The following is a 26,561-nucleotide window of genomic DNA, read 5'->3' on the forward strand; positions in this document are numbered from 1 at the left end:
AGTACGCAGCGCTCATGGTGCGTTTAAAGACGGCTCGGAAAAACACCTCCCCACGTGTTAACAACAAATTAAACAATTGCAACGGCTGGAAAAAAAGTGCGGGGGATATAGGGCATACATAAGGGAAGTGGGGGACATGTCCCACACATACCCCGGTTATGCCTTTGCTTGGGGGTGCTACGGGGGTGCTATGACTTTTCCAGGGGGAGCTATAGCACCCCCCAGCGCCCCCTGGCGCCGCCAGTGCTTGGTAGGTTGATTCCCAAAGCTGGGGTTGGGACCCCACTATAGGTCACAGAGTACCAAGTGGGAGGTCTTGAAAAGATTTATAACAATCAAATTAACTTAAAATAACTAGTATATTAATCCACTTTTGTTTTGTTAAAGGGTTTATTAGCAATGTTTGTACATTTGAACCAGCAACAGGTGTGTGTCTGTGTGTGTGGGGGGGGGAGGCACGAGTATCGGGATCAAAAACAGAAAAGTCTGGGATCCACCAACTTCCCAAGCTCTCATGAGAGTAAAAGTCCTTTTTCACATCTTCTAAAATACACAGAAACAAAACCAGCAGACTCCAAAAGTCAAAGCATTGATATTATTTATGATTATTTCTTCAAGGTGACAGTAAAACAAACTCTTCCTTAGCTTTATTGATATTTAAAACTCAATATTTCGGATAAGCATTGCTAACACAACTAAATCAAAAACTGACAAAGAAACAAAATAGGTTTGCTGTGTGGATAGATTTTGAGGTTGGAAATGGTAGTACAGCTACTTATGTCAACAATTACAGTATTTTGCAAAGAAGCAGTAAAATAGCTTAAATTGACTCCTAAGATTTAAACACTTGGCTGAAAAGACCTCAGCTAACTTTGGCTAAAGTTCAGTCAGAACAAAACAGACAGGGAGTACTCTGCACAGCAATAAAACCAAATGGATTACAGTAAAAGTGATTAAATTAATCTTTAAGTATGACCTTCATTGTGGTGGGGAAGATAAATTTTCATAGTATTTTTTGGGTCAGGGTAAGCTTTTGCTTTTCCAAACTTCTTTATGTCTCCAACACAGCTGTACAGGGAAGTCGGACAATATTCAGGAGAAATTCATGTGATGTGACCGCTTCTACAGACATTTTGGAGTTATAGTGTTTGCCCAATCTTATTGCTTAGCCTCTTCACACAATGGAATTGATCCAAAGTGTGAGAGGCTGGATTTCTTACAGCAATGCATTAAAAAGACATCTGAGGAGTCGCTGAACACAGGGGAAATAGACAGAGATTAAACACACTCTTTGGAGTGTACATGTATTTATGTCATCCTGTGTGATAATGGAAGAAATGTAATTATATATATATAAAGTCATGGTAACAGGTTGTGGAGAAATGAACCCAGAATGCAGACTGATCTTTAAATTAAAAAACTGATTCATTTAACAAAAAGAGAAAACAAAGGCTGATGTGGCAGCAAAATTTAAAATGAAGACTAAGCACTGAAGATCACGAGGAAACACAAAGAAAATATTTGACTGCGGCATGGAAAATGGCAACCAACCAGCAAGGATGACACAGAAATGACTGAATATAAAGGGCTGAGGGTGAGTGGAAGATTAACAACAGTTCAGCTGACAGGTAATGGGGAACAGGTGAAGTGGGCGTTGCAGGCAGACTGGAAAACTACGTAGGAAATGAACTGAGGAAGAGTGAATAGTGGCACAAGGAACATGGAGGGCACAGGGAGCAAAAATACACAAGAATATATAATAAAGGATCACAAGAACAGATGCACAAAAAACCCATAAAAATCAAACACAGGAGGTCAAACAATTACTCAAAATACCTAAATCCTGACAGATGGATGATCTGTTTTTGGTCCCACAGACCTAAAACATGCATGTTAGGTTAATTGGTAACTGAGTTGTTCCCAGGTGTGAGTGAGAGCATGAATGGTTGTTTGTTTGTCTCTATATGACCTGCGACCTGTCCAGGGTGTCCCCCGCCTCTCACACAGTGACTGCTGGCGATGGCACCAGCTCCCTGTGACCCTGAACAGAAAAACGGGTCAAATAAAATGGATGGATGGATAGACGATCTGAAGGTTTTGAGCTGGTTGTACAGGTAGGACTTTTCTCCTAGTGTTTTATCACAGTCTCTAACAGAGTGTCATTGATTTTCATCCCGGTAATGAGTGTAGCTTAGAACTGTGCTCTGCTGGAAGAGCAAAGCATCAGATTCAGAGTACGTGTCGTCAAATACTTGGTATTTAAGTGATTTGCGTTAGTTTAGAAACAAGTATTATTGATTGGATGCCAAAACACGTGGAAATACATAAAAGTAAAAAGCACAAGAAGGGGTGAAGATGGTTTAAAAAATAAAGTGAGTGCAGAGATGTGTGGCTGATCAGACAGAGCTGATATTGACGTAAATTTAAGGGTTGTAACAGTACATCTATTCAATCAGAAACTTTTCAGTACGACAAAGAAGGGACATCTAAAGACCTGCGAAGTACAGTTGGACAATTCTTAGAAAACATTCTGAATTAAAATTACTCAGCCTTCATGTTTCTGTGTTTCTTTGAAGGTCCACCGAAAACTATTCATAAAATTCAATATAATTCACATCAAAATCAGTAAAAAGTCACTTCACCCTGCTCCCGCTTCAACCAACTGCCTCTGAAGTGCTTATTTCAGCTACAAAAATCAAATTTGGCCTCTATAATTATACTAAGTAGTACATTTGGTTTTTGTTAGAAGTTGCTTTCTGAAATCAGGGAATATGACTTTAAATGTCAGTCTCAGCCTCTGAAGACAAATCTTCAGCGCCTGCAGCAAAACCTAATTCAAGTGGTCAAAGTGCAATTGCTTCCAGAAACAATCAAGCGTAAAATAAACAAATGACAAATCATAATCTGAATTCACAGAAATAAAAGGGATGGATTTTTTTTTTTTTTTCGTAGGAGCTTTTCAAGTTTGCCAATTTTTCCATCCATATTTTTGCTTCCAGTGTAAATAAAACATAGAGATCTACAGTGCATATAGAGAAAAAAGACCAGGCAGGGTTCTACTTTTTTTTTTTTTTTTTTTTTTACTGTTGGCTCTTCTATTTTACAAACAAGCTCTTGTCCTTAAACTAGTGAGTCAGACTGCAGTTTTTTAAATTCACACTCCAGATCTGAAATACAGCACAGCTTGCAACCTACAGCTTGTGCTTCACTTCCCTCTATTGCAGACTTTGCTGGTATTGTTGGCTGACTGGATGTGATTTGTGAATATGCTTCACTGTGTGTGTGTGTGTGTGTGTGGTGTAAACACAGCCACTGTTAGGCATTATACTCTGTTCGTATGTATTGCTTATTTATTTCTCATATTCCTTAATATTGCCTGCTGCCTAAAGCCTAAAGACAAAGGCGAAAGACACTATTCCTGTGTCTTTGTGTGTTGTCTGTTAGCAAAATATCTCATGAACCACTGGGTGGATTTTACTTCAACTTTTAGGCAATATTTATTGGTTGTACCTCTACGATGGATAAGTGTGGAAATCAATCAACATGTCAGATCTAAAGTATAATGTGCTCATAGCTGAAACAGCACACACTCTGAGTGGGATTTCTCACAGTATCTCATGAGATTGTGCAGAATACCATTATTTTCAAGACTCCATCATTTCTCAACATAAAATGGTATTTGTGAAAAACTCTTGAATGAAAGGCGGTGGGCGATATACAAGCCCTTATATGTGTAGTTTATATTTTTAAAGTTGAATGCAGTTTCTTACATTATTTATTCATAACTTAATACTTTTTCTTCATTTTTTCATCAGATTTTTTTTTTTATCTTGTCACATCACATCCAGACAGCCATGTTTCTCTCCGGATTAATTATGAATTGCTGGTTGATGCCCCAGATTTTCATATCAAGTCACCACTGGGTCAAATTTCTGGTTCAGCGTGTTTTTACAATCAAGAACCCACAGAACTATTCCCATTCTCATCTGCCTCAGCTGCACTTTTGGGTTTTGACAATTAAATAAACGTGCCAAACTAAATAGGTAAACTTAACATTAACAATAACGAACGCTGGTATGTTAACATTTTCATGAGCAATGACTTGATAAAATTATCAAATGCCTTTTGAAGCAGCCTTTTGAAATGCATCAGAGGAAAGAAATTTGAGTTGTAGTGTTGAATGAAAAAAAAAAAACCTGACAGAATTGTGTCAGAGGCATGCCTTGTTTTTATATCTGGCAGGCAAAGGAAATAAGACGTTAAGATTGTTAATTTTTACTGGAAGCAAAATGCTTCACAAAGAAGAACCAGACAAATTCATTCACTTTGTACCTTTCAGAAAAGACAAACAGAGGTCTGCGTGTCCATGCTTCTATTTAACACATTACAATTATTATTTTTTTGTCAACATATGTTTGTAATTCTGTTCATGAGATAAAAACAGATAACTAGCCACGTTTCCTTTATGTCAGAATTGATCCTTCTTGCTTATCAAAGTTTAGCAATTTCCATCAACATTCACTGTGACATTTTAAATGCTTTTAAAATTGAAAGGCCTAGTGATCCTTAAAAAAATTATATTTCCGGTCACCTTTCATCAGATTTTTAGACCAAAATCATCTTATATTGAGAATTGTTGAAGCTGTTGCCATTTTGTTTGTTGAAAAGAACGTTATGTAGGTCTCATGCGATATCACGAGATGCACAATGGCTGCCTTAGCCTTTCAGTGGTGGGTGAGAAAGAGTAAATCCAAGATTTGATGAGAGCTTTCTGTGGTTATTAAATTAAGCTAGATTGTGGTTTAAGCTTCTGAATAAATCAAAAGCAAATGTAGAAATCTTTCACAAAAAAGAAATACTAGTTGCAATTTTTAAAACTAAAGGCAGTATTGGTTGACAGCTCTATAAATAAAACATTTTTTTTTATTATATTAGTTTTAAATTAAATTGTTTATTTTGCTAAATATTTAAGCAAATAAAAATATTCTTGTTCAGGTGGTTGATATTAATTACTTATTAACATAATCTAAACAGTATAAATTTAAAACTTTCTCTCTCTATCTATCTATCTAGACACACACACATAATATATTTGCTAGCATAAACCCCTTGTTCTTTTGGAAAAATATATTTTATTGCCCAGTTTTTTTTCTAGATGAATAGAAGACATTTTTTTTATTTCTTTGAATTTTTATTAGTATATTTAACTTTTTTATTGTCATCAGCACTGCAGACTGTGAACCTTATGATCTTCACAACAATCAGAGCCATTCTAAATACAGTAAATCAATAAAAGCCAATTTTGTAGTGCATGCACACAAATGTGTCACACCCTTTATAACCCTAAAACCACAATTCAGTCCCTGATTATGTCCACTCGCCAAGTATTGATCAGGTCCTATTCATACCATCTAAGCAGCTCTAAACAGTCGGGATGTGGACAACAAACATCTGAGGCAGTCCTGGTGTTTCTGGAACCAGATCACTAACAACAGATCCTTTGGGCCCTGTGGGTTGTAGGATGACGTGTTTGTGGACTGCCTGTTACTCAGAGATATCATCAGACTTGTTTAGACAGGCATCTGGGGAGTTTGAAGCCCAGATGAACACCTCGGAGTCTTTGTTGTGTTCTTTGAGGTATTTTGAGCACTCTTTTCTGTGGCCCGTTGCTTTCCTGCCAGGAGGAAGCTTAAAAAAATGTGAACTTGAAGTGAAAGTTTTCCAGCAGAACCTTGTGTTGTAATGAGATGTTCAGTGTTTTTCACTTACCTGCCAGTGGTTATAATGTTATGTCGTTTCAGTGTATATAATAATGTATGATTTTCTGACTAACATTTTTTGTAAACCACAAAAACTAAAACATGACTTCATTTCAAAATGAGGCAGTTATTATTCTTTAACCCTCCTGAAGCCCTCATAACTGAAGAGAGGACGACAAGCCCTTGAACTTCGGCTTTGTTTGACCTGAAGGCCACAGGAAGTTTAAAGAGCAAGTTCACACTTTTGGAAGTGGGTTTCTGCAGAGTACTTATGAGTAGTTGGTAACTTATCTGAAGTGCAAAGCAGTTAAATCAACATCACTTTGGAGAAACAGGGAGAGGTTTTTTTTTTTATTGGCGAGTTGAGCTAACAGTACTCAGGAGTGCCTTTTTAAGAGTGAATTTCCATAATCTAAAATAGTAATTTATAGCAGGTCAAGCAAATGCTTTATTGCAAAATCTGTCTTTGTGGGAGGTAGTCACAGAGCCAAAACAGTCAGTATGTGTGTAAGAGTAAGCCTGAATCACAGCTTGAAAGTGTGATGTAGTGATAACAGATGGTCTGTGGGACCACCTAGACTTTGGATTTACAATGTGAGATGTCCAACACGTGTAGAGCTCCTCATCGACACTGCTCAGTTACATTCCACACCTCCTTTGGTTCAGCAGTGCTATCCCTTTAAATCAGTGGTCTCCAACCCTGGTCCTGGAGGGCCACTGTCCTGCATGTTTTACTTATTTCTCTGCTCCCACTCACCTGATTTGAATCAATGGGTGATTAACAGGCTTCTGCAGAACATGAAGAGGTGATTTAACCACTGAATCAGGTGTGTTGGAGCAGGGAAACAAGGAAAACATGCAGGATAGTGGCCCTCAAGGACCAGAATTGGAGACCACTGCTTTAAATGGTCCCTCTTGAGTAGAGGATAGCTTGACTCTGCCATGAAAACTTGCCTCTAATTCTCCAAACTTGGGACACTCTGGTTGCTGTCTATTACAGGTAAAAAACTGATTACTGTTAACTACTCCACAGAAACACTGTTTGAAAAGAAAATGTGATTTATCCTTTTAAGTGTATAAGAACATGGACTTTATAGTAGCATGTGGCTAATATAAAATATTAATTTGTTAGCATATAACCCGTACGGTACGTGTCATAAGGCTTAAAGATATTCAACCTAATGACATTTTACACAGTACTTCCTACACATTGGCACAAAAATAGACATTAAGCTACTACTGTTCCCACCGATATTTTATACAAACTGAACAAAGGTGGCTCGGTAATGTTCGTAAGTCTTCTAATGAATAATGGCCTGCTTTCACAGGATCAGCTCAGGTAAGACGGATTTGGAACAGCGTGCCACCTACACAGAGATGCTGGCATGCCCCACCTTAAACATGCAGAAACAAAAGGACTAAACCTTCAGCATTGTTTTTATTTACAGAAAGCAAATGAGGTAAACATTAATTCATTAAGGTTTAATGTGCTGCTATTACCAGCATAATAAAAAAACATTTTAAGCCTAATAGCCATCTGTCAGTCTTCTCTCTTCTCCACCTGTCAGTTTCTGAATAAAGCTGCTTTACCAGTGAATAAATGCATTTGAATAAAAAGCTGCAGGTGTCTGAAAGCGCTGTCACCATTTAGAAAGCCTCCAGGCCATAACGTTATATTTCTCTGCCCTTGGGGACAGTGCAGATGGAAGTAAAACTTCACATAGTTTGTGCTATTAAAAAAAACAACAACAACAGAATAAGCTATCAGTTTTGTCAGGTTTTGCTTCTTATTGCAAAGCACTTTGGCGTGTGTGACTTTCTTGACTAAATTAAGAATAACATGCCTTGACAATCAATATGTTCTGATAACCTCTTCTGTCGTTTTAAATAAGTTAACACAAGCGGACTGGTTCTCTCTTATGCACGCTCTCTGTTCTCTGCCGAGTCTCCCTCCTGCTATCACAGTCATGTCAAGTGCAAAATTCAAGACATGCATCAGCATTAACTGATGACACAATCAGCCGCACACTGCAAACCAACATTGTGTGAATCATTTACATACTGCCGTCCCAGAATTTAGCTCTCTGAAATGTGAACTCCCACAAGTATATGCAACAGGGGCAGGTTAATAAAATGTTAAAAAAATTAGACCGGATATTATTTTATTTATTTATGTTTTATCAACGTATTAGAATGACAGAATATGGTTGCGCAGCCAAATCAAGGCCACAGACCTGTGGTGAGGAAGCATAATGATGAGGTGAATAAAATCTGACAGGTTTTATCTAAAATAATTGGATGTGTAAAGTTATGCAGAGCTCTTCAGTTGGCCTTGCATTGTTAATGATCAGGCAGACCTATTCACAAACTCACACAGTGTTAAAGTCAGTACCCCCCTGGTTACCTCCACTGTTGATGACAAACTGTGAACGGGAGTTTCCGATATGTCCCAAAATGTTTGCGGAGATCTCAGTTTCCTCATGTGAGTCACAGAGCCGTGCTTTTGTGTCACCAGAATTTTAAATGTGTTGAAAAGATTTGCAAGACGGGCATCTGGAAGCCCTCTCAAATTAGTTTTTGTAATTCTAGTGCTGTTTTATTTTTGTATGTAACCCCCCACAGCCAATTCTAGCCCAATTTATGCTAGGAGTTGTGATTCCAAGTGAAAATTGCTGTATTTTCTTGGAATTTTGTGTCTCAAACTAGTCCCTGACAGCTGGAGCCCAGAGAGATACTACCATTAGGGATTGCTCAGTTTTCTTGATTTTTTTGCGTAATGTTCTGAAAAAGCACCTGAATACAGCAACCAATTCAAAACTTGTTAAGCAATTTTTAAGGCACTGATTTCATCAACATTTACGTCGCCAGGACAGCTGGTATTTCTGCCTTCTGTCAGCTGGTGCTTTTACCATGAAACACCACCCGCAACAGTCGCAACAAAAATTCACATTTTTATTATTCATAACAGTCTCAGAAACAAACCCCTCAGTTCTTCAGGTGAGGCAAAACATGAACATGCAAGAGCAGGTTTATAATGGGGCGGCTGTAATGATGGGAACCACCAGCAGTGTGCAGCACAAAAGCAGGCATGGGTGTTGAAAATGCTCACCATGTTCACTGCTTTGCATGTTACCTGAACTTTACCATGCAGCAGGTATCATCTTATGTAAAATGGCTGTTTTATGTGAATATATATTATGCCTTTTTCTCTGGTTCAGCAAAGCAGGCTGCAGTTCTTCAATAGACTGTCTACAGAATGACCTATTTTCCAACTGTTAAGGAAAAAGGAAAAAAGTATTTTTTTCTTGCTTTAGTTTTTATTTTTTAAAATCTTGCCTAACTCAAATTTGTTATTGAGTCAGCTGCAGAAGGGGAACATTGATCTTGTCTTCATTAAAGCTCCTCTCCAGGGGTCCGCAGTCAGCATGCTGAGGATTTAGTTAATAACTACGTTTTGGCTCCTAAAGCTGATGTTACAGAAATCAAATGCTCACACAAGTCTGTAAAATCCCAAATTTGCCATCCCACTAACAGATCATCACAGAGCACATTACATTTTATATTTATTCTTTCGAAACAAAAAGAAAGTTTTACGTAGCAATATTGAATTTTATGTTGGATAACTGTTCAGCAGAATTAACTCTGTCTCTTCAAACTCTCTGGTTCACATCTCAGCCTTTGGAGTTTGTATGTTCTTGTGATGCTTAAGTGGTACTTTGATTTTCTTCCACTGTGAAACATGTTAGTTTAATTGGTATTTCTCAATCAATTTTAGAAGTCAATTTAGAATGGTGCCTTTATGTAACCCTGAGCAAGACAAAGGGGCTTCAGAAAAGGAATAAAGAATTGATTTTTACATTTTATTAATATTTTAAAATATGGTGACAAAGCCAAGATAAGATTTGGAATTTTTTTTTTTTCATCATACATGACTTAAACCTACAAAGTTGAGCTTTCATTACACACATTTTAATTAAAACACATGGCTTTATGCTTTATTTTTCTTTCTAATAACAATACATAAAACAGCCCAGTAAATATTAAGTACAGCTCAGTACTTATTGAGGGCATACTTGGTACTTACTAGATATGTACCTGGTATCTATGGGTAACTACAAGGGTACTTACAGGGTACCTACAGCGACTGGGTGGTATTATAAAGTGGCTTGTTGCCCTGTACTTACTGAGTATGTACCTGGTACTTATAAGGTACATAATTAGTATCTACAGAGTAAGTAAGTACATACCAGTAAGTATGCAACAAGAACCAGGTTTGTACCAGGCAAGTAGTGGGTAGGTACCAGGTACATGCCCTGTAAGAACAAGTTCCCCATCCTGTGAGTAAGATACAGACCGTTTAAGTATAAGCTAACAAGTCACTTCATAATACAGCACAGTACCAGTACCAAGGATGTTCTCTGTAGGTACCAGATACATGCCCTATAACTATCAGGTATGTACTTGGTAAGTACCAGGCTGTATTATGCATTGCTACATTCTTTATCTTTGTGAGCATCATGCTTTGCAGACTGATGAAATCAATAGGACATGCAACACAAAACAGTTGCTAACTTCCGTATATCCGACAAAGCTACAAAAACTGGTGAGACGAGACAATAAGATTGTACGCAGCGAATTAATGAATCTAATGTTGGTGAACGTATAACTTTATTTATTTCCTTAAGGGCAAAAAATAACTAAATGGCTCTCTAGGAGAGTATTGAAACCAGTTCAAATAGTTTATTTTATGGTGCAGCTGTGGTTCAGTGGTTAGAGCAGTCGTCCTTCAATGAGATAGTTGGAGGTTTGATTCCACCAGTGTGCCACATGTTGAAGTGTCCCTGGGAAAGACACTGGACCCCTAATTGCCTCCAATGTGTGCCCCATTGGTGTATGAATATGATCTAAAGCACTGATTAGACTCTATAGAATGATGTATTCAAAATATCTTAGTAGAGATGCAGCAGAGTGCTGTATGAGTGTGTGTGGATGGATAAATGAGGCCACAGATTGTGTTGTAAAGCGCTTTGAGTGGCCTGGTTGGCTAGAAAGATGCTGTATAAGTACAGTTCATTTACCATCCATTTATTTAAAAAAAATGAAACAAAAAAAATTACAGGTACAACATCAGTTGTTAGAACAAATGGCATTTTCCTCTTACTGGGGTGAGAAAGAATGTATGAGGCCATAGGGCCTCATACATTTTCTGAACTATTCATGAGATTCACTTTCATATTTTTCACTCCAGCTGGTGTATTTTTTTCTCAATCACTGGCAGCTCATCTTGGCGTCTTCAGAGGAACATCTGTATTCTGCTGTAACCCAAAACTTCAATTCCCTGAAGACTCCTGCTGCTGCTGTGACACGCCACAAAAAATGAACCTTTTGGCCCATCAGGTCCGTCATTTTTCTGTGAATTCAGAGCATCGAATTAAGTCTCAGAGCGTAATTACAGCCAAAAGTTGAACAGATGAGACTCATCTTAATTTGCTCTGCTCTGTGTGGGTGTACCGAAGAAAAAACTGATGAATCTTTTCACTTCCTCTTCTTAGTTCCTAATTACTTAGTATGAATGAAAAGATAAATAAAAAAGATGGCTTGAACTCTTAAAAATAATCAATAGAGTAATTTATTTGAATAATTTTATATTTATCCCCAAAATGAAAATATATATTCACTCAGTGTACTTTAAATTATTTAAAAAGATCAGTAAGTAGAGAGATAAAAAAAAAAAATCATTGCATGTTTCAATGGTTAAAAATTGACTTTTTCTTTAATTTAAATTTGATCTGCTAAGTCAGAATCAGAAAGCTGTAACTGAAAGTCGCTTGATAATTCTTTAGGCTTCTGGTGGCGTCGTTGTTTGTCCTTTCAGCGTGATAAGTACTTCACATGTATGACTGTTGGTGGGCTGGAACGAGGCTATAGAGTCTGTTAAAGTATTTGCAGCTGGTCTATCTTTGACACTCACAGACACAAAGGAGCAATCACCGTCAAGCAGCTATGAACTGCAAGACTTAAATTTTGATTTCTTCTGTTCGCTTGGAGGATACGAGACTCCAGGTGAAAAATAAGACTTTCCACCAGGTCCCTATACTTTACTTGACAACTTGTCTTCTTGGGAAGGATGGTTACTGCTCACAGCTGCTGTTACATTCCTTTCTCTCACCAAAGATTTAGGATGAAGTATTTAGCCTCAGCTGTGATTAGGGCAAATGTATCATCTTTAAAGTTAGATTGTTTGGATCTACACATCCGGTAAATGTAAGTAATCACTATTCTCTATGCACGAACACAGCAGAATTGCTAAACTAAATATACAATCTACTGTTAAACTCTAAATGTTGAGTCATTTTGAGTCATATATATATATATATATATACTTAATCTTATTAGGGTACTAATTTTGAAAATAGGTGGGGTTCTGTGGAAAGGATACATACAATTAATAACTTAACTGTTACACATCGCTCTTTGAATGACCTCAGTTTGCAGACTTGGAGTTTAATTCAGATCAGATTGACAAACTAGTGGCTAGTCCAAGTGGGGTCAAGACCAGAGTGGATTTTGTTGTCTTAAAACATCTCCAGTTTCAAATATGTCATAGCATGGAAACACTATTTTATAAACCTTTTCATTATGATTATTTTTTTCATTTATGTTTACGTAGTTATTTACACAGAAATCAATTGAAAATAAAAAGCAGCATCAGCTAGCTGTAGCACCTCTGGTACAGCCTGGAGCACTTCTGACAGGAGCCGTAGACGCATTTCTATAAAAAAATGGTTAGAGATTGATATGTTTCAAAATTTAAAAGTCAACTTTGATGTTCGTGAATACAGTTCATTTTTCATCCAGCTTTGGTGAAGTTATTCAGTCTTATTTATCTGAAAAGCTTTTGCTCACTTAATGGAGAACATCTGGTGTTTGACTTTTCTGCCAGCTGATTTTTAGTAAACAAATGAACATCCCAAGGACAGAAATATTTCTAGAAGCTGCTAATTTATCTGCTATAATTTTACTTAGACAGCTGGGGTTACTCTCAGCAAAGGGAAATACGAGGCCTTTCCTATATTGCAGCAATGGTGTGTTTTTCTCCTCATATGAAATGGCAGAGAATTGAGTGCTTGAACATCTCCAGTTGGCTGAAGTGTGTGTGCCTCCATTCTTGGAGCCTCATCTGAGATTTGATTTTTGCTCCTTGTTTGTTGACTCTGTGGCTCAAATAAAAAATTGTTGTTCATTAAGCTGAAATGACCTTTGACCACCGTTATGAGGGGTTCATTGTGTTATCCACTATTGCATTTAGATGCTGAGTTGTCAGAAAGTCAGACTCTTGCAGTCTGTGCAACAAAGCTTCACTAAGGCTACATTCACACTGCAGGTGTTAATGCTCAATATGGAATTTTTTGATGAGATCCCATTTTTTTGCGTGGTTATTCACATTATAATTTAAATGTGATAGTCATACTCCAGAGTGTATAGTCTATAGCTCTGAAGCGTCTTCTGCGCATGTGCAGAATAAGGCGTAACATCACATGCAGCACAATATGTTTATGGAAGTAAATATGGATTCTAAACATTGTTAGTGTGTCTGAAGTTGTTGTGCAATCTTGTTGTGCATTTATTATCTGGCATGCTTGTTTTGTCCAGTGTTTATATTTGATCTTGGTACTTCCTGCTTACTCTACTCAGAATTGTACCTCTGGAACAGGAGTGATGCACTGAAAGTAAAAATAAACTCAAGTATCGATCTCATCATGCTAGTATAGATACGATCCGACACCAGCGCTCATATCATATGTTGGTGTAGATTCTCTGTCATCCAGGACATGGATAACTGAAAGATGACAATCTAAAAAGTACAAAAAGTAACTGGACTTCTATTCTGTAGCTGAAAATGTGCAGAGACCTCAGCTTTAAATTGCATGACACTGATATCAATAGTATCAATATTAAGATCGATTTGCATACTCCTAGTTCAGCGACGTAAAGGTTGGATCAAATGCAACCTGACCATTCAGACTGAGGTCACTTTGAAAAACATCAGATATGTGTTTAATTTAGTTTTGAAAAATCAGATATGTCATGTTTAAACTGTCATAAAAATTAACAAAACAAACAAACAAACAAAAAGACCATGTATGGGTTGCGTATGGGAAAAACAAAAATCGGATTTGGACCACTTTTGCCTGCAGTATGAGCATTGCTTATGATGAGGTCTTAGATGACAAATATTTAGTGAGGTTCACCTCAATGATTCATTCTCTAGCAATATATATATATATAAATTCTGTTTTAGTTTATTTCATTCACCATATTGTTTTTTGATGTCTGTACCTCTCAATGGGCTGCCAGCTTTCTTCTGCAGAAGGAAACTGCGGGCCAGACATGGGAATTACTGTAAATGCTGGAAAAGCTGCGCTGCCTAAGATAAATTAAACTGTAGAAAAGCTACGCAGGGTCTGTGTGCTCATCTTTCTTCCCATTCCTCTGCTTTTCCTTCAGGTGTTGTCAGGTGAGATCAACCTTTCTTTTATTTGGCACCACCTTCTGTCCCTTTCTCCCCCACATTTGGTAAAGTATGTGTTTATTTTTGTGTACCAGTGCATCTAAATATTTTATACACTGAACTGTCCCTATCAGATTATGTAGCTGTCATGTTATTTTTCCCTTTTATTCATTTAAAGGTCATAACACTGTGCCTCGTGAAATGATTTACCCTAAATGTGGAAAAAACTATACTACTTAAAATAAATTAACATGAAACATGAAAACATGTGCAAGTAAATACATATGTGAAAAATATATTCCTAATGAAATTTAATGACCAATTTGGCTCCAGATCTGGACTGCGGTACGCCATTTGGTGATCCCTAATGTGGAGGAAAACAATGCCAAAGCTAATTCAGCAATTACCACAAAGTTCTCAAAAAACCTTTAAACACTGAAAACCCAAAGGATTTGTTTTTCTTTAGTTTACTTTCTAAAGTTTAACTCATTAAAAAGAAGCTGAAACTCCTGAAGGAATCACAAGAATGTTGGCTTTAAAAAGGTGCTACTAAATATTTTAAATGCTGTGTCAGTGCTCTTTAAAGACATTATTTAAGGAGAGTATTTAAGACAATGTCTCCAGTCATTGGGAGACTAAAAGCACAACCCTTTAATTTGCATTAATGTTCTGTAGGACTAAAGCCCGCTGGTTCTAAGGATTGTGCTTACATCACACAAACAAACGACTCACAATTACAAGTCAAACTTGAAAAATGGTACATGAAGAAGAACTGTCAGTCCTCTTCCTCTCAAATATTACTTCTGTGTACATCTGTGCAAAAATTATTCTCAGATGTGTCGGCTGAAAGTGGAAAGTTTCTTCTGTGCTCACTCAAACATTAAATTGAGGGGAAACCTGACCAGTTCATGTCTGCCCCCGTAAATAAAATGCTACAAAACTATTCCGAGAACTGAACCTTCAATTTTAAGGGAAAAACCTTTTCCACCACTGTAAAAGCCATTGCAACAGGACATATAATCATCCATGGTGTCTGTAAATTAGTTGAATTACTTTTGAATTGGCTTTTAAAACTGGAACCAGCCATTTACAATTTATGAAGGCAAAATATTTTTTAGTTTAACGGCCTTTAAGCTAAAGCTAGAATCTCTAAAGTTTTTGGGGGTTTGCTGTAAATAAATGAGCAGCTGTGGAGGATCTTAAAACTGGATTCATAAAAGGTCATAAGCATGACAAGACAGCAAACAACAACAAAAAAAATTGTATTTTCTTTCAAGAAACATGCAGTCTTTTTGCATTAAAGAGGAGCTAGATGGTCTTTCAAGTTTTATTTTGTAGAATCATTCTGGGTTGCCAGTAGCTACACAGTTGCTGCTTTTATGAAGCCAGTACACCCAATCTAACACCAAAGTGGTTCAGATTACTGGAGACTTCATGACATTGGTAAAACTCTCATCTTTGCTTTGAGGAACAATGAACATTTTTCTGCCTCATTCTGCATGGAAAGCAACTGCAAAATGATCTGAATGTCACACAGACATTTTTTTATTTGCAGGGTTTGTGAGACCAGACACAGTTTTCAGAACCACAGAGAGAAAATCTTTAGCTTTAAAGCTTTAGTTGTTGACTGTTATTAAAAGTCTACAGACGATGGAGAAATACCTATTAAAGAAATAAGTTTCTTATCCTATCTCATTCTTTGGTCACTTTTTTAAAAACTAATGATACTCTCACGCATAATAACAGCATTATACAACTTTGACCAAAACTGCAGTGAAAGAATAATGTCTCTCTTGCAGAAAAGGTATTGAAGCCTTCAGCTGTTGTTTTTCTGTAAGGTCTGGGCACGTTTATAACTTGTAGCTGGGTTTTTTTGTTAATTCTTTTGTGTAGAAAATTGCCCTCTTCAATTCTAAATTAAAGGTCTAATTTTCTTTCTTTTTTATTTTTTTTAAAAAAAGCACATTGCTGGGTTCCTTTCATTCCAGAGTTTTAAACAAAGATCATCTTATATTGAGAAATAACAAAGTGGTAGCCGTTTTGATCAAACGTAATGTGCAATCCTCAGATTTTAGCTCAGTATCTGTAAATTTGACTGAGTTGCAGCCATTTTTGGGTTTTCTGAGTTCAGTTGGCTGTGGAAGCCACACTAAATTGGGTTGACTCCAACAGTTTATCTGTTTTAGGCATACAACCAATGATTACTTTCTAAAAGTTTCAATAAAATCGGTTCAGTGGTTCATTGGGTATTTTGCTAACATGCAGAGTTAACAGCAAAGTGTTAAGAACAAAGACTTAAACAACTATCTTGTGTAGTCTGTTAGTGCTTAGAGTATGTGTTGTTTATTATTCCCAGCTACTACCACATCAAATCTTGGGTCAGTGTTTGTAAAATTGACTGATTTGTAGCCAGTTTTGTAGTTTTCAATGTTAGTTAGGTGTGGTGGCCATCTTGAATGTGGTTGACTCTAAAAGTTATTTATTTGTTCATGTAAATTTAATGAATATTTTCTGCTAGTTTTATTAAATTTTGTCCAGTTGTTTCTGATATATTTTAGTAGCACACACACACACACAGGCAAAAACATTCTGGTCCACCTTTGTGTTTTTGCAGGGTGAGCCATTATTATACCTTTTTGCTTGAATCTCAGTAAAGAGTTACGCTTGTGCCAAGTAAAATAGAAGACTGTTAGGGAGGAGAAAGGGTGTATAATTCTTTGATTATGACAATTTTTAGTGATTCTCAATTTAGGAAACAAGCAAACAAACAAAAAAACTTATCAAACTGGCCTAAGACTGCAGAGTAGTATGCCTGTGAATGTCATTAATCTCTAATATGAGAAGAAAATTAGCTAAATAAAGTGGTCGAGGTGACAGAAGGATCACACTGTTAACCTAATAGCACTTGAAGATTTACAGCATGATGAGAGTCAAACTGATAGAAGTGTGTGATGCTGGCAGATATCAGAGAGGCACGAGCAGACGGAGAGCCGCTTGGCAGTGAGCTTCATGTCGACTCGTTGTAACTAATAATTATGTCCACAAAAAAATGTTTTCCGTAATTCACTCCAAAGTTTGTTTATCAGCTTCAGAAATAAAACACAGCTGGCCTTAAAAAAGGAGTGCTTGTCTAATCTGAGAAAACATCCACCTCATTTCTGGCAAACTTATGATTTCAGTAATGGGGCAGAATTTCCTGTCAAGTCCAGCTGAAAATTTGCATGAAAAAAAACAGGAAAAGAAAGAACGACACAAAAAAACATAAGTAAACAGAGAAATTACTGAGAATAGGAATTAAAGCCTTTCTGAACGAATACTGGGTGTTGAATGACTTTGCTGAAATTTGCTGATGAAGCTAAAACTGAGTTGCTGAGGCTAAAAGAAGCAGAATGATGGTGAAAAGGAGCAAAACAGTAGCTAAAAGTAGGAAAAGGTAAGCTAAAAGTAGCCTCAGAAGACAAAAATAGAGCAGATCTCAATATAAAGTTTTTGAAGGAATTGAGATCTCTCTCTCTCTCTCTCTCTCTCTATATATATATATATATATATATATATATATATATATATATATATATGAGAGGAAAATATTTGTAAATACAATTAAATATTTTGCAAAATGTGAAAGTTACAAAAAACAAAAGCCAAAGCACCCATTGCCTGAACGAGCTAAACACTTTGCTATATAAATTGCTAAAATAGCACAAAAGAAGGAAAAGTATTTAGATTGCACAAAATGTATGGAAAAAAGAAATAAACGGGAAATCAACAGTGTACATGCTTATTCAACATTCACACAACACCTCAAAACATGACGGTTTTTCATTACTTAAAAATATGCTTCAAGTGTTTTGGTTGTGTTCAGTAAAAATTGTTCAGGTGCCATGAAAACATAATCCTCTGCACTAATATTGCTGTGGTTGTTATCTGTGTTTATGCTGGGTTGGCTATCAATTAGGTGAGCCAAGCATGTAATTGATTTCCACCCTGTTACCTTTAGCTCTGGTATTTATGAAGTGCAGACAACGCCTCTGTAGGCTGTCTTTTTCTGCTGCCTTGTGTCAACACCTCCACACATACATGCGCTTTATTGCAATAAAGGGACTAAAAAGAGACCTGTGTAATTCATTCAGGACACAGGAGCCGGGGCTCATTGGGATTTCATTAATTTAGGCTACACACAATGTAAGATGGACACCAGCTCATTACCAAATCACTATTACAGCTATTACAATAAAATCAGATACATGAGAACAAATTACATTTTTTGTCCCGTTTAAATGACTGTCTGATCTGCAGTGACTGCTGCCTGACCGGCCATTCCCGTCACGTAACAGGAAAAGGTTGCACGCTCCACTTTGCTCTCGGCAATTTGAATAATTCACTCAGATGTGTGTATGCGATTGGTCCTGCGACCCTGTGTCTTTGCAGTCCGCCTCACTGTATGCGCTGTGGAGATAAGAGCGTGAATCAGAGACAAGAGGCACCTCAGGGAGGCCAGAGGAGTGGAGCAGTGGAGGGATGAAACCCAGGGGGTCAACCACCTGACCCAGGAATGACAACTCATGCCAAGAATATGTGAGAGACTTACAAGATAAGTCAGAGGTTTTTGATAACTTGAGTTTTGAGGGTATGATAAGCTGGGATTTTAAGGTTTTCCTGCCTTGATCTGGCAGTTTGAAAGGAAAATTAGACCAATTCCAAACTTGGATGTAATAAATCTGTGCTTGGAGTGAAGTGGGAGCACATCAAAGCAGTAGAAATTCATCCAGAATTAAAAGCAGAAGCTTTCCTTGAAGGTAGCCATTTTGGTCAAACCTTGGAATCTCATGTGATGTCACGAGATGTCACGCTCAGAGTAAGTGTGGTGAATGACTCTGTTACTACCAAATCAAATATCTGTGAACGTGACTGAATTATACTCTTTTTGTGTTGACTTGTATCAATTAGCTGTGGTACCCATCTTGAATTGGACTCAGTTAATGAGACATTTTGCTAAAAGACTAATAGGGTTGACTCCAACAGTAAATGCTGAAATTTTAAGCAAAGATGTTCTGTAATGAGTAGCATTTGCAGTATGTGTTGTGAATGACTCCCAGCTCCAACCACTCCAAATTTGAGCAAAAGTATCCGTAAAACAGACTGAATTATAACCATTTTTGTGTTTTCTGAATTCAGTTGACTGTTGTGGCCATTCTTGAAAGTTTCACTTAAATCTGTCCAGTGGTTCATGGGATATTTTGCAAACAAGACAGACAAATTGAGCACAGACATGTCCGCCTTCGCTGTTCAGCGATGGGCAATATTAAATTGAGAACTGCGGTTATTTCCCGCAGCCTTGCAGATTCACGAGTGAGTCTGTGACATAAATGTGAGCAGCTGCTTTATTTGGATCATATTTTGTGAAATTAGCCAAAATACCACTTGTCCACTTTGTGTACCAGCTGTCTTCTCAGCTTTTCTGCCTGATGATATTTAACCTAATGTTTTTTTTTTGTTCTTTCAAATGAAAAACCCATGAATGTTTGATGGAATTTTATATCAACACATCTCATCTTGTTGTCTTTTTATGTAGCTCAACCGCTGATATTTGTCCGATGCTGGCAAAGTTATTTCATCAGTCCGTATGTTTGGAATTCACTATTATCTGGGAAATTAAATTCAAGCAAAAAGATAAGCGATTCCATTGACATAATAATATTTAAAAGAAGAAAAAAAAAAGGTCCCTGGTGTGGTTTTACACTGATAACCGTGACAGAGAAAAAACGTGTCCAGGAAAACAGATTCCAGCGCAGATGACAAGACAAATCATCATCTCTATATGTGAGGCGATAACGGCAGAGAGATAAGTGTGTGTCTGTTCACTTGGATGTCATTCATGAAGGCAGTTGCCCACAGAGAGAGAAAAATAAAATTTTGACTCAGAGATGGAGTGATGAATGCACCCTTCTTTCATCCTCTCTCACCGAACCTCTTTAATATTCCGTCAACATCAACTATAAAGTGTTACTCATGGAAATAAAGAAGCAGAAAGGGAGGTAATTTCACTTGCAGCCTGCAGCTCCGGTGATTTGTTTTGCAGCCGTTCTGGGTTCTCATATAGTCGGAAGGCAGTGCTGCTCAATGCTTCAAGGTTATCACTGAAGTGCTGTTTTCACCCGCCCAGTCCTGGAAAAAGCAGAGCGTCTCGGTAACTAAAAGCTCTGTTTCCCGCGTTGTACATACGCGTCCGTATGTGCGTGATTTTATGTTCTGTTCGGAGGCATGCAAACACCTAACATCTAACAAAGGGGCCTCTCTGTGCTCCCGGAACATGGGGGGAAAAAAAAGAAAAAAAAGAATGTTATTCAACCGCAAAATGCTGCGAATTACAAACCCAGGCAGGGCATGTTTAGCCCTCGGCCCGAGGTTAACCAAATCAGGCCTGCGCTCATCTCTGAGCGAACGGTATCATCTGCAGTGTGTCACGAGGATCTCAGATGAAAGGACTGATGTGTTTCTTGTGTCAGAGAGCCATCAGAGGTTACTGTGACAGGATTAGGAGATGAGAGGCAAAGCTTTTTGCAGTGGCTAACGGTAAGTGACAGAACCGACCTAAAACAGGTGGAGTCGTTATCCGTTCTCTTCTGAAGTAGGCCTACTTGACATGGCAACTTTGAATATATCCATGTGTGAAGTCATTGTTGGAGCTTATTTAATCAAGTTTGAGAAAGAGAGCAGAGGAAAGTCAAAACTGAGAGGTACTATTGTGCTATCGTGCTAGAAAGATGTGATGCACATACCATTTATACCTTTAATTTCCTGGAAACATTGTAATGGCTGATTGATCTGAGGCTTTTTAGCGTTCAGATTGGCATCTTCATGAATCTTTTCTCAGCTGGCCGATTCCCAGTGATTCCAGCCTTTTGCAGATACAGAGTGTTGAGCAAATTAGCTTGCTGCCTGTCATCCCACCTATCAGATAGAAGGTAGGTGGTAGGTGGGCCGCGTGTCAGTAATGTTGAATGTGACAGTTTGACAGCTGAAATGTTGTTATCATGCTGCTAGTTTTCCTTCCATCTGTGCTGTATCCATTAGATTTTCTTGATAATGTTTTTTCTTGTCACAGCCATCACCAAGTTTACATTGATTAGCTTTCTGCTTGAGTAAAGTACAATGAACACTGCTGTTTATTTTGGAAGAAACTAATTTGCCTAGATGTCCAATGATATTGGCTCATGGATTATTTATTAGGCTCATTGGATTAAGTCTTTATTGGAATCTGTAGATGTGTATACTTAAAAGACATTAAATATTAATCTCAAAGTTTCCTTTACTTTGAGATGCTGTTTTCTCAGACCTATTTGAAATCATTTTTTAAATTTGTCTTGAACAGAAATCCCAGCTTTGTTTGAAACAGAAATTCTCTCATTTCCTCACTGAAGCCCCTCACATTTTGACATTTTCGGTGCAATTCAGAGACAAATTTAGCCGTTCAGTAACTCTGCCGGCTGTGGACTTTTTGCAGTTATGTACATGAAAGCACCATCTGCATATATTTGGCATCAAACATCTTTGCACATTTTTATTCACTTACAAGTGAAAGTTTTGGCTTTCTCCTTAAATTGTTATTTTTCTGACATTTTATGACTGAAAAATTACAACGCAACTATTACAAGTTTATTTGACATTTATAAACCAAAAGTGGCTAATTTTAATGTGTAACCAATAAAAAACACTTCAGCAGGGATATTTTGTTATCTTGAATACTTTTTTTTTTTTTTTTGCAAATTACTCCACAGGTCCTGTTCTCGGTGACATCTAAAAATTGCTGGTTGTTGTCACACTTCAGATTAATAATTGCGAGAAATAAAGTCTCTATCAATTGTCTGCTCTGTAAATCTTGCTGAGTGGGTCCTAAATTGTCTTGAAACCACCCTGGGTGACGCCTGACGAAAAGGGGAAACAAAATTTGCTCAGTTAGATGTGAACTAATGAGGAACAAATCAGAGTCTAATAGCTAATTTATCATTGCCTAATGATTAACTCCTGTTTGAATTGTATTACATTGCTAATCATTAAATTATAATCGGTTAATTGTCAGATATGAAATGAAATGAATCAGTGGCTGATCATTTAAGACTAATTGGTAAGAACAAAGTTGGGACTAACTTTAATTTCAGGGACATGAAAGTGGCAACTATGCCAAGTAATGCAGGGCCACTTAGTAACGGCTGTGCAGTTTTAATGTTATCTAATCAGAAACAGCAAAGTGTATAAGTACATAGTTAATCTGTGCTTTTTTTTCCAGCTGACTCAAAGATAGTCCAAAGATAGCCTAGAGCCAAGGAAAAAGTCATTGATTTTCATCAATCAGGTATTCCTCAATGATTTATCACAATGTTTTGAATGCATTGTTAACAGATTTCTTGTTCTGCGTCATTAGATGCAGTTTGGTCCTAAAATAATCAGATGTTCCTGTTTTTTTGTTTTGTTTTTTAGGCTTGTACTATATGTCCATCTGATCTCAAAATTCCTTGTTGGTTTGTCACATTGACTGTCATATTACTGTGAGTAACCCAACAGTAAGTAAGTTTAATAAATGATGACATATTATCACCTGCTGTTGAAACACAAAAGGCAGGTGATGATGTTTTTGCCTGTTTTTCTGTTTCTGTGTGTCATGTCTGCAAAAAGTCTGATTACTGAAAACTTCAGAGAATAATTATTAGTTGTATATCCATAAATTACTAAATTTTGAAGTTGACTTGATAAAAAGTGATTAAAATGATTAATTTAATAATAATTTAAAAGCACAAACACGACACGACTCTAGCTCAATCAAATTTAGAAATTTGAGCAAAAATTTGCTGAGATTGATCCTCAACATATCCCACATGTGCTACCCATTGTGTGAAATCTTTGCCTAAATCTTTGCTGTTAATGTTTAGATACCCCCTTTTCTGTCTGTTAGCAAAATATCTCATGAACCCCTGGGTGAATTTTAATAAAACTATCAGAAAGTAATCATTTGATGTACATCTACAACTGATTGACTTTCAGAGTCAACCCAATTTAAGATGGTTGCCACAGCTAATTGACGTTAGCCAGTGCAAACATGGCTGTAACTCATTCAGTTTAACAGATACAGAGCTAAAAGGTGGTGTGGTAGTAGCCAATAACCATCTTTAACACATACTCACGAGCGCTAACAAATTGTGTGAGATTTTGCTACATTGAACTAGATCATGGGCAATATTATTTTCAAAATTTACCCAAAACTTAATGTAACGCTATCATTTCTCAACATAAATGTTTAAAATTCCGGTACTGAAGGTGAATATGCCTTCATTTAAGGAATACTAGACCTTTTAATTTATAAATGTACCAGCTGTTGAGTAAAATAAAGTAGGTTTTTAAATGTTTTGCATAGAACTGAAAATAAATAAATAAAAATAAAAATTCTATTAACTTCAACACTATCTAACACTTAGGTCACCACTAAGAAGATCTGGAAACTCCACACACACAAAAAAATTAGGCAATCATTCTGACTTGCAGTCTTAATTTTCTGAGACTATTCCATTAAATGTTTCTGTATTCTCTCAATGTTTAATCCAAACAGTTTCATATGTATTGTAACTGCAGAATGACTCATATCTTTCTTGGCTCCCTGTGTTTGTGTGTTCCCTTTATGTCAAATTTATGCCTGTCAAGAAACGTTGAGTATCACAGCATGCATAGTCACGAATAGCTCCACTTAGTTCCACTTGATAGAGTCATGGACGGTATATTATAAAAAATGATTCAGTCAATGTGGTGCAGATGTAATATTCATATTATTTGTAGGACTTTTGTGTAACCACTGCAGACCTGTGGGCATAAGTGAGCTTGGCTAAACGAGTGGGAAAAAGTCATGCAGAACCTCCTGTGGTTGCCGAGGTAAAATGGAGAAAAGGGGCTTTCTAACCTGCTGTAATAAAAGTAAAATACAAAAGTCTAGCCATGATCTCTTCAAATTGGTTTCTTCTTAACCAGGTGTTTGTTTGGTTTTTGTTTTTTTTGCCTGAAGCTAATCAAACTGTGAGAGTGAACACAAACCGAGAGTGAGAATAAAACCTCCACAGTGCCTTCAACCTCGTCCTCAAAACTTTTCCCTTCGATGTAAAAGTTTTATTACTTCTATAAAGCATTTCATTCTGATGGGGGCAATGCAGCTTTTTGTCAGGCATAAAATGATGTTTTTTGCATTAAAAAGAATTAAGTCAATTAATTTAGTCGTATATTTTACAAACTGGTATACTGGTTGGTAACAAAAAAGAAAAGAAAAGGAAAAAAAAAAGCAGATTATTCAAGTTTTAAGAAGAACCTCAAGAACCAAACAACAGGACTAGTCAATGAATAAATAAATAAATCAATAAATAAATCAAGCTTGTGAAAAGAAACAAGGGCGTTACAGTTAGACAACCAGGGAGAATGCAAACAGTTCGAGGAAGAACCAGATAATGAAAGTTATGTTTGTGTCTGAGGAGCAGGTTTCGGATGTTTGAGGAAGATGGGAGAAAAGGAGAAGACGGAACAGGATGTTTCAAGATCAAGTGAATCAAGTAGAACTACTTTGTAATGATTTGCAGGGATGCTTGCCTTTAAGGGAAAAAGTGGAGGAAACCATGCTAGTAAAAGAACCCACGGTCGAATAAAGCCGTCCTTCCGTCTGCAAAGCAATCTACCAAAACAGTTGGTGGATTGTGTAAGAGTAAAGTTTTTAGTGAAAGCCTCAGTGTTTCCTCGTTCTTTGGTGGATGTGAACAAACGTGACTCCACAGATGTTTGACATCAGATCAAAATGCTTTGAAAACTCAAAATTTACCCTTTTTTCCTTCTACCGCTACATCTTTTTTTCTGCGTATATTCTATATTGCATCGTTAATGTTTAGGAAACTGTCTGAATCTCTTTTTTTGAGGGCAAATTTCTAATAAACAAAGCTAACGACTACATTGAAAATAATGTCCCAGAGGCTAACATCAGACGAGCTTTTTTGCAACTTCCGTAACGCCGGAGCGTCCCGGTCTAAGCGAAGAACGAGGTCAGTACCCAGTCATTTCCGCCTGAATATGAGTCAAACGCAGCAAACTGTAAACACAGATTGATATTTGCCCTGATTCGTACCACAGCATGCAGCACTGCAGTGCCTAAAAGACGTGACAGGTTCTAATGTAGGTGGACAGGTGACGCACGCAGAGGGAAGGCATCCCCTGAGCCACACTGTGAACCAGGTTGCAGATTGTATGTGTGAAATGTCACGACGCATCAACAAATATGAAGACCTTCAGCGGCCGCGTTGCATAGCTTCACCATGCAGTTGTATAGGCAGGAGTCACACAAGGACGCATTCTTTGTCCGGGTTTCAAAAAGTCAGGAGGGTATTTGCTAATCTGTGGTGAAAAGTTTAATACGTTTTGGTGCGGGCTGTGTACGAGGTGTTTTTGAAATGTTTAGATTTTAAAAATAAAAGCCTCTTTGATGAGTCTCACTAAATGGAATTTAATTTATTTGGTGGGAATATTTTTCAGTCATAAAAAAACATTTTTGACATTTTTTTTTTGTGTGGTCTTTGCAGAGTTGTTTTTGTATCATTTCTGAAAAATAAATGAACAATTAAATATTGTGAAATTGTTGCACCTTTGATTTGTTTGCCTCACCTTATGTCACATATACTATATCATTTTAAAATGATATAAAATCATTATTAAAATGACTTTCAGACAAACTTTCTTGTTGATTTTATTCTGGCAGTAAAATAACTTGATTAAAATTAAATTAAGTCTGTGGCGACCGTTCTGAATTGGCTTGAGTCCTACAGTGATTCAGTTATACGTGGACATCCATTGGTGAAACTCTGAAGGTTTCATTAAAATCTGTCCAGTGGTTCATGAGATATTTTGTTGATGGTTCATACGAATGAACGTGCAGACATGCAAAAACATTTTCCCTTCCCGTCACCTTCTGAGGCAGGAGATAATCATCAATTACTCAAGTGACTGTTGCTCATTAGTGCCAATTTACAACACTGGAATGCTTATACAACAGAAATAAATATACAGGCAACACATTCCCATGTTGTAATGGTTTGTTCTGTCAGATGAACTCAGTCACTTCCTTGGTTCACTGTGTACATTTTGTAACATAACGAGGGATTCTTTCAGCCAGGAGCTGCATGACAACCAGCACCACATTCCTATTTGCAAGGAAGCCAGGCCACATTTTTTTCCCCTTCTCTTCACCCAGCCTGAGTGAAGGGCAGACAAAAGTT

At 37.2% G+C, this 26,561-nt stretch overlaps 1 long non-coding RNA gene across 1 annotated transcript in view; it reads left to right on the forward strand.

Annotated features, from left to right (window-relative positions):
• Positions 1 to 22,942, forward strand: part of LOC112451476 — a 66,848-nt gene extending 43,906 nt beyond the window's left edge. Inside the window, exons 2-3 of the long non-coding RNA XR_003040301.2 lie at positions 22,559 to 22,624; positions 22,750 to 22,942. This is a non-coding gene — a long non-coding RNA (uncharacterized LOC112451476). The remainder of the gene's footprint in view (positions 1 to 22,558; positions 22,625 to 22,749) is intronic.
• Positions 22,943 to 26,561: the final 3,619 nt, after the last annotated feature.

The sequence above is a fragment of the Kryptolebias marmoratus genome, linkage group LG17 (genome assembly GCF_001649575.2).
Source record: "Kryptolebias marmoratus isolate JLee-2015 linkage group LG17, ASM164957v2, whole genome shotgun sequence".
In the NCBI taxonomy this organism is placed as follows: domain Eukaryota; kingdom Metazoa; phylum Chordata; class Actinopteri; order Cyprinodontiformes; family Rivulidae; genus Kryptolebias; species Kryptolebias marmoratus.